General features: G+C 45.9%; 1 pseudogene; it reads right to left on the reverse strand.

The window, feature by feature from the left end:
* Nucleotides 1–808: 808 nt before the first annotated feature.
* LOC116269709 lies at nucleotides 809–2016 on the reverse strand (annotated as a pseudogene).
* Between the last annotated feature and the right edge of the window lie 6765 nt (nucleotides 2017–8781).

The following is an 8781-nucleotide window of genomic DNA, read 5'->3' on the forward strand; positions in this document are numbered from 1 at the left end:
CTTGATCCTGTGAAAGGAAAATATCTTGGGCCCCCAAAATCACAAACCTAAAGGGAAAAGTCAAGCTGTGAACTGCTTAGGGCAAACCTGCCTCCCGTTCTATTCAGTCATCCCTCTACTCACTGAGATAAATGGGTATCTGATTGCCTCCTTCGGAGAGGCTAATCAGAAACTCAAAAGAATGCAACCTTTTGTCTCTTATCTACCTATGACCTGGAAGCCCCCTCCCTGCTTCCAGTTGTCCCACCTTTCCAGACGGAACCATTGTTCATCTTACATATGTTGATTGATGTCTCATGTCTCCCTAAAATATATGAAACCAAACTGCCCTGACCACCTTGGGCACATGTGGTCAGGACTTCCTGAGGCTGTGTCATGGGTGTGCGTACTCAACCTTGGCAAAATATCTTTTTAAAAAAATTCTGCCTTGGCACGCTGGTCCTGAGAGTGGTGGGTGCCACCCTGTCCTGGGTGGAGGGAGGGCCTAAGGGCCAGTTAAGGCCAAAGGCGGGAGCCGGGGGGTGTAGCAGACCCTGGAATGCGGAGAAGCCAGGGGCAGGCCCAGAGGCAGCAGTGATAGGCCCATGGAGGGTGAAAAGCACGGGACTGGGACCCAGGCCACAGGGCACCCCAGGAGGCGGGGCACCGGGTCACATGACACAGAACCTGAAACACAGGCACAGGCTCACAGTAAGCACATGGACAAGTAGGCACAGGTTCACAGGCCAGATGCATACCAAGCATGGCTGGGCCAGACACTGGGATACAGTGGTGGTGTTACACACAGACCACAGGGGAGACACGGCACTATGGGACACATGGACTTGATGGCCACAATGCACAGACCAGATCACAGAGCTCGAGGGATGTAGGAAGGAGCCTTTTGGCACTACTGCACTGGAATCATGTGAGACAAGGGTGGTGGGGCCTCTGGAGGTGCCTGGGGCGGTCCCCTGTGGCCCCACTGGGCTTAGTCCGTCTTCCACACTTCGTTGAGCAGCTTCACCACCTCATCATAGATGATAAACACTATGGCCACAACCAGGCTGACCTGCCCCGGAGCGGGACAATGCCCTTGTAGAATCCTTGAGCTCCTCCTTTCTCAGGATCTGCCAGAGGCAGTCCATCGAGTTCCAGTATTTGTGCGCCTCCAGGCCCTACCTGCGGGTCTTAATCACGTCCAGAGGAGTGTTTCCAAAGACGCTGGCTGTGCACACCATGGCTCCGAAGACCCCAGTGATCAGCACGTTCATAGGCTTGTTGGGGTTGTCCCCTCCGTACCAACTGTGCAGGGAATGTCATGACGAAGAAGCAGATGGCCTGATTCCAGCCCTGCTTCAGCACCGTGACTGTGAGGCCCTGATACAGCCCCTTCAGTCCTTGTTACCGCACAATCTTCCTAACCCGCGGAAGAATCCTCTGTACTGGGGGTTTAGGTAGGTGTGGCGGCTGAACTTCACCTTGATGGTCTTCATGGGGCACATGATCACCACGGCCTCAGCCACTCCAGCGCCCAGGCAGCACAGCAGCCCGCGTGTGCTGTCCAGCGTCCCTGGGAAACCCGCATGTGGTTGCTGAGGAACCAGAACATTCCGAACCTGGCGGTCGCCTTGGGGATGGAGCCGTAGAGCAGGGAGCTGAGGCCGCGTACAGGCCCAGGACGCCATGGTTGCAGACACTCGGCCACACCGGTCCCGGATGCTCTGGTACCGCAGCGGGTGCGAGCGCTAGTCCAGCTGCCCTGCGTCTTCACATACTGGGTGGGGAAGGTGATGTAGATCTCGATGCCGCCCGCCAGGCCGCCTGCCAGGATCGTCTTCCCCAGGAGCGTCAGCTTGACCTTGCCAGACGCGGGCGCGGCGGCCGCCAGAGCGCGTGGGGTTCGAGGCGCGGCCATGGCGGGCAGGAGGCTGCGCGCAGTGGCGGCCTCGGGTCCGAGACTTTTGAACTCCGCCCTCGAAATGAACTTTCTAAATTCACTGAGACCTGCCTGAAATTTTTGAGGTTCACAATCCTTAAGGTAACAGCTTAAGATTTTTCAGCCTTTCTCTTTTAATACATGAATTTAAAGTTACATATTTATCTTTAAATCCCTATTCGGGGATTCAACTTCTTCCTGGGTTAGTCTTGGGAGAGTGTATGTGTCCAGGAATTTATCCATTTCTTCTAGATTTTCTAGTGTATTTGCACAGAGGTGTTTATAGTATTTTCTGATGGTAGTTTGTATTTCTGTGGGATCAGAGGTGATATCCGCTTTATCGTTTTTTATTGTGTCTATTTGATTCTTCTCTCTTTTCTTTTTTATTAGTCTGGCTAGCAGTCTATTTTGTTAACCTTTTCAAAAAACCGGCTCCTGGATTCATTAATTTTTTTTTCTTTCTTTTTTTTTTTTTGCCATGGAGTCTTGCTTTGTCGCAAGTCTGGAGTGCAGTGGTATGATCTCAGCTCACTGCAACCTCCGCCTCCCTGGTTCAAACCATTCTCCTGCCTCAGCATCCTGAGTAGCTGGGACGACAGGCACATGCCACCACGCCCAGCTAATTTTTATATTTTGAAGGGTTTTTCGTGTCTTTATCTCCTTCAGTTCTGCTCTGATCTTAGTTGTTTCTTGTCTTCTGTTAGCTTTTGAATGTGTTTGTTCTTGCTTCTCTAGTTCTTTTAATTGTGATGTTACGTTGTCGATTTTAGATCTTTCCCACTTTCTCCTGTGGGCATCTGGTGCTATAAATTTCCCTCTAAACACTGCTGTAGCTGTGTCCCAGAGCTTCTGGCACATTGTGTCTTTGTTCTCATTGGTTTCAAGTAACTTATTTATTTCTGGCTTAATTTCGTTATCAGTAGTCAATCAGGAGCAGGTTGTTCAGTTTCCATGTAGTTGTGTGATTTTGAGTGAGTTTCTTAATCCTGAGTTCTAATTTGATTGCACTGTGGTCTGAAAGACTGCTTGTTATGATTTCCGTTCTTTTGCATTGGCTGAGGAGTGTTTTACTTCCAATTATGTGGTCAACTTTAGAATAAGTGCGATGTGGTGCTGAGAAGAATGTGTATTCTGTTGATTTGGGGTGGAGAGTACCGTAGCTGTCCATTAGGTCCACTTTGTCCAGAGTTGAGTTCAAGTCCTGAATATCTTTCTTAATTTTCTGTCTTGTTGATCTGTCTAATATTGACAGTGGGATGTTAAAGTCTCCCGCTGTTATTGTGTGATAGTCTAAGTCTCTTCATAGGTCTCTAAGAACTTGCTTTATGAATCTGGGTATTTCTGTATTGGGTGCATATATATTTAGAATAGTTAGCTCTTGTTGCATGATCCCTTTACCATTATGTAATGCCCTTCTTTGTCTTTTTTGATCTTTGTAGGTTTAAAGTCTATTTTATCAGAGACTAGGATTGCAACCCCTGTTTTTTTTTTTTTTTTTTTTTGCTTGGTAAATATTCCTCTATCCCTTTATTTTGAGTCTATGTGTATCTTTGCACGTGAGATGGGTTTCCTGAATACAGCATACTGATGGATCTTGCCTTTTTATCCAATTTACCAGTCTGTGTCTTTTAATTGGGTCATTTAGCCCATTTACATTAAGATTAATATTGTTATGTTTAATCCTGTTATTATGATGCTAGCTGGTTATTTTGCCCATTAGTTGATGCAGTTTATTCATAGTGTCAATCGTCTTTACAATTTGGTATGTTTTTGCAGTGGCTGGTACCGGTTTTTCCTTTCCATATTTAGTACTTCCTTCAGGAGCTCCTGTAAGGCAGGCCTGGTAGTGACAGAATCTCTCAGCATTTGCTTGTCTGTAAAGGGTTTTATTTCTCCTTTGCTTATGAAGCTTAGCTTGCCTGGATATGAAATTCTGGGTTGAAAATTCTTTTCTTTAAGAATGTCAAATATTGGCCCCCACTCTCTTCTGGCTTTGTAGGGTTTCTGCAGAGAGATCTGCTGTCAGTCTGATGAGCTTTCTTTTGTGGGCAACCTGACCTTTCTCTCTGGCTGCCAGTAACAATTTTTTCTTCATTTCAACCTTGGTGAATCTGATGATTATATGTCTTGGGGTTGCTTTTCTCGAGGAGTATCTTTGTGGTGTTCTCTGTATTTCCTGAATTTGAATGTTGGCCTGTCTTGTTAGGTTGGGGAAGTTCTCCTGAGGAGTGTTTTCCAACTTGGTTCCATTCTCCCCATCATTTTCATATAGTTCCATATTTCTTGGAGCCTTTGTTCATTCCTTTTCATTCTTTTTTTCTCTAATCTTGTCTTCTTGCTGTATTTCATTAAGTTGATCTTCAATCTCTGATATTTTTTCTGCTTGATTGATTCTGCTATTGATACATGTGTATGCTTCACAAAGTTCTCGTGCTGTGGTTTTCAGCTCCATTAGGTTATTTATGTTCTTCTCTAAACTGGTTATTCTAGTTAGCAATTCTTCTAACCTTTTTTCAAGGTTCTTAGCTTCCTTGCATTGGGTTAGAACGTGCTCCTTTAGCTCAAAGGAGTTTGTTATTACCCACCTTCTGAAGCCTACTTCTGTCAATTCATCAAACTCATTCTCTGTCCAGTTTTGTTCCCTTGCTGGCGAGGAGTTGTGATCCTTTGGAAGAGAAGAGGCATTACGATTTTTGGAATTTTCAGCCTTTTCATGCTGATTTTCCTCATCTTCGTGGATTTATCTACCTTTGGTCTTTGATGTAGGTGACCTTCAGATGGGGTTTTTGTGTGGAGGTCCTTTTAGTTGATGTTGATGCTATTCCTTTCTGTTTGTTAGTTTTCCTTCTACCAGTCAGGCCCCTCTGCTGCAGGTCTGCTGGAGTTTGCTGGAGGTCCACTCCAGACCCTGTTTGCCTGGGTATCACCAGTGGAGGCTGAAGAACAGCAAAGATTGCTGCCTCTTTCTTCCTCTGGAAGCTTCATCCCAGAGAGGCATCTGCCAGATGCCAGCTGGAGCTCTTCTCTATGAGGTGTCTGTTGATTCCTGAAGCTGTACCCAATGTCGCCCCTTCTCCCAGGTGCTCTGTTACAGGGAGATGGGACTTTTTTCTATAAGCCCTTGACTGGGGCTGCTGCCTTTCTTTCAGAGATGCCCTGCCCAGAGAGAAGGAATCTAGACTGGCAGTCTGGCTACAGCGGCTTTGCCGAGCTGTGGTGGGCTCTGCCTACTTCGAACTTCCCAGTGGCTTTGTTTACACCGTGAGGGGAAAACTGCCTATTCAAGCCTCAGTAATGGCGGATGCTCCTCCCCTCACCAAGCTCGAGCGTCCCAGGTTGACTTCAGACTGCTGTGCTGGCAGCAAGAATTTTAAGCCAGTCGATCTTAGCTTGCTGGGCTCTGTGGGGATGGGATCTGCTGAGCTAGACCACTTGTCTCCCTGGCTTCAGCCCCCTTTCCAGGAGAGTGAAAGGTTCTGTCTTGCTGGCATTCCAGGCACCACTGGGGTATGAAAAAAAAACTTCTGCAGCTAGCTCCGAGTCTGCCCAAACGGCCACCCAGTTTTGTGCTTGAAACCAGGGCCCTGGGGGTGTAGGCACCTGAGAGAATCTCCTGGTCTGCAGGTTGCGAAGACCATGGGAAAAGCAGAGTATCTGTGCCGGAATGTACCATTCCTCACTGTACAGTCTCTCATGGCTTCCCTGACCCCTTGTGCTTCAGCCCCACCTTGTTTCAGCTCCTCTTCTGTGGGCTGCACCCACTGTCTAACCAGTTCCAGTGAGATGAGCTGGGTACCTCGGGTGGAAATGCAGAAATCACCCACCTTCTGTGTTGATCTCACTGGCAGCTGCAGACCAGGGCTGTTCCTATTTGGCCATCTTGCCAGCCACCATATAATATTATTCTTAAAGTCCTAGCCTACTGACAAATAGCTGGATCATCTGTGGGCATGCCTTGTTTGCTTTTCCTCCTGATTCTTAGTCTTATTTTCCTGCTTCTTTGAACTGTACATGCACACGCACACACAGGTATAAAGTTTAGTGTGCTGAACATTGTGTATACAAGGTGCATAGTGTCTGGGTTGGTATTCTTTATTCCCCAGAGAAAAAGAATCTATCCTCTGTAAGTTATATTAGGTGAGGGGAAAATCATCTCAAACCAATCAAGAATTGAGTGGGGGAATCGAGAGGCTCTGATGAGGAGTAGGTGCCATGTGCAGGTGGTGAGTGAGGAGGGAGAAGGGAGGGAAAGAGAGGAGAGCGAAGAAAAAAAAAAGAATTGAGCTGGGTCAGGGCTAGTTTGCCGTTTTACTTAGATTCAGTCCACCTCTGCTCTGAAATCTCTTGAGAGTGATACCTTTTAGTTTCAAGGCCCACACGTACAGAATGAAGTATTCCAGGTGTATCCATGTCTCTCTTCTCTATTGACACTCAGTCCCTAGGTTATGTCATTTAGGTTTTCATGGCTTTAAATTCAGTTCTGGGCTGTTGATTCCCAGATCTGAATCTCCAGCCTTGACCTTTCCTAGCAGGAAACAAAGGACACATTCAAACAGGATACCTGGAGAAAATTTAACAAAGGCAATATATAAAAAGGTGTGGGCAGGATCAAGGAAAACCAACAGGAATGGTAACATTCCCTGGGGCTATCAACAGATGGGAACTGTTCCACTCCTGGGTCTAAAGGGGCAGAGGGAGGGAGCACTTACCAGACCTAGAGAGTAGCTATACTGATTATTTCTTGTCTGAGATGATTGGGACAAAAAGTGTTTCAGGTTTCAGATTTTTTAGGATTTTGGAATATTTGCATATACATAAGATATCTTGGGGGTAGGACCCAAGTCCAAACGCAAACTTCATTTGTGTTTCAGATACACCATATACACATAACCTGAAGGTAATTTTATATACTGTTTTAAATTATTTTTTTGTGCACAAAACAAAGTTTTTACTGCAACCCATCATCACATGAGGTCAGGTGCGGAATTTTCCACTTCTAGCATGGTGTCAGTGCTTAAAATGTTTCAGATTTTGAAACACTTTGGATTTTGGATTTTCACATTAGAGATGCTCAACCTTTGTTAGGTGACCCTTCCAACAGGAATAGTGGCCTTTGATGGAGGGACCCTGCTAATCTACATGACCTGGTACAGAAAGAGCTGGGGGAAGAAATCTCACCCTTCTCACTTTCTTTGATCTCCTGCTAAAAACTCCCATTAAACAAACTCAGTTGGAGGTTAGAAGCAAAGGACATTGATGCAGTCCATAAAGGTCACCATTTGGGACACAGAGATAAGAGTAGAGAGTAGATCTGGAATGGTCAAACGGAAGCACACATACATGCAAAAATTTTATATTCATGAATGTCTAATAGGTATCTCAATAGATGGATATGTTAGGGAATGGAGTAGAGTGGAAAAGAGGCCTGTGAACCAGGTGCCAAATTAAAGATTATGGAGAAGAGTGATAAGAAGAGTTAGAAAATTATAGCAAAGAATAGTAGTAGAGGGTGACATATATACTGAGCTTCAAAAGGCGTGTTTTTGCATAAGACTGGTGGAATTGTGGTCTACAAGAGGCATTGCATTGGTGAAAGCATGTAAGCCCCACAGAATGTGGGGGCAGAGAAGAATCAATACCATCCACTAGAGAGGGCTACAGGGGAAGTGAGGTCTTTCTGGGGAAAGCCAGGTGCCAGTCAAAACCAGAGAGTAAAAGAAATCTTCAACAGGCTGGACGTGGTGGTTCACATCTATAATCCTAGCACTTTAAGAAGTTGAGCCAAGAAGATCACTTGAGCTCAGGAGTTTAAGACCAGCCTAGGTCACATGGTAAGACCCTCCCACCCTCCCCCCAACACCATCTCTACAAAAAATAAAAAATTAGCTGGACATGGTGGTGAGCTTCTGTGGTCTCAGCTATTTGGGAGGGTGAGGTGAGAGGATCCCTGAGAGGCTAAGACTGCAGTAAGCCATGATCATGCTACTGCACTCCAGCCTAGATGGCAGTAAGACCCTGTCTCAAAAAGAAAAGACACCTTTGAAACCGCCTTTGCAAAATTATGACCGAGACAGCAAAAGAGATCTAATTTAATCGACTCCATCTTGCTTCTAATCTCCAAGCTGTCCTTTTCATTCTTGGGCAGAGGCCCAACTAACTTTGGGAAAAACTTAGTTTATAGTTTAGAACAAACATGATAACAGCCCTTTCCCAAAGCAGACCTCATTCTTGCCTACAGAGTAGATTGCATTTGTAGGACTAACATTAGCCATAAGATTAGAACTTATGGCTTAGGAGTCATGCAGCTGGAGGTTACAAGATTCTGATTGTCTCTAAACTGCTCCTAAGATCAGTGCTTGAGATATTTTGCAGACCCTGCACATGATGAATCAGCTGGCACTACCTAGATTGATAAAATGGCTCATCTGATCTTGTGGCCCCCCCCCCCCCCAACCTAGGAACTGATTCGGTGCAGGAGGACAGCTTTGACTCCCTATGATTTCATCTCTGACCAATCAGCACTCCCGGCTCACTGGCTTTCCCACACCTACCATGTTGTCTTTAAAAACTCTGCTACCCGAATGCTCAGGGAGACTGATTTGAGTAATAATAAAACTCTGGGCTCCCGCACAGCTGGCTCTGTGTGAATTACTCTTTGTCTATTGCAATTCCCCTGTCTTGATGAATCGGCTCTGTCTAGGCAGCAGGCAAGGTGAACCCCTTGGACATTTACACCTTCAACAGTGGCGTTTGTCTTGTTTATTGATTTTTTTAGAGGTTATGGTTGGAAGGTTTGGGAGAGAATGGGAAGAGTCCAGGAAAGCACTGAACACAATGGAGATTAAAGTACAGGAGAGGCTAAG

Source organism: Papio anubis, chromosome 12, assembly GCF_008728515.1.
Source record: "Papio anubis isolate 15944 chromosome 12, Panubis1.0, whole genome shotgun sequence".
Classification (NCBI taxonomy): Eukaryota; Metazoa; Chordata; class Mammalia; order Primates; family Cercopithecidae; genus Papio; species Papio anubis.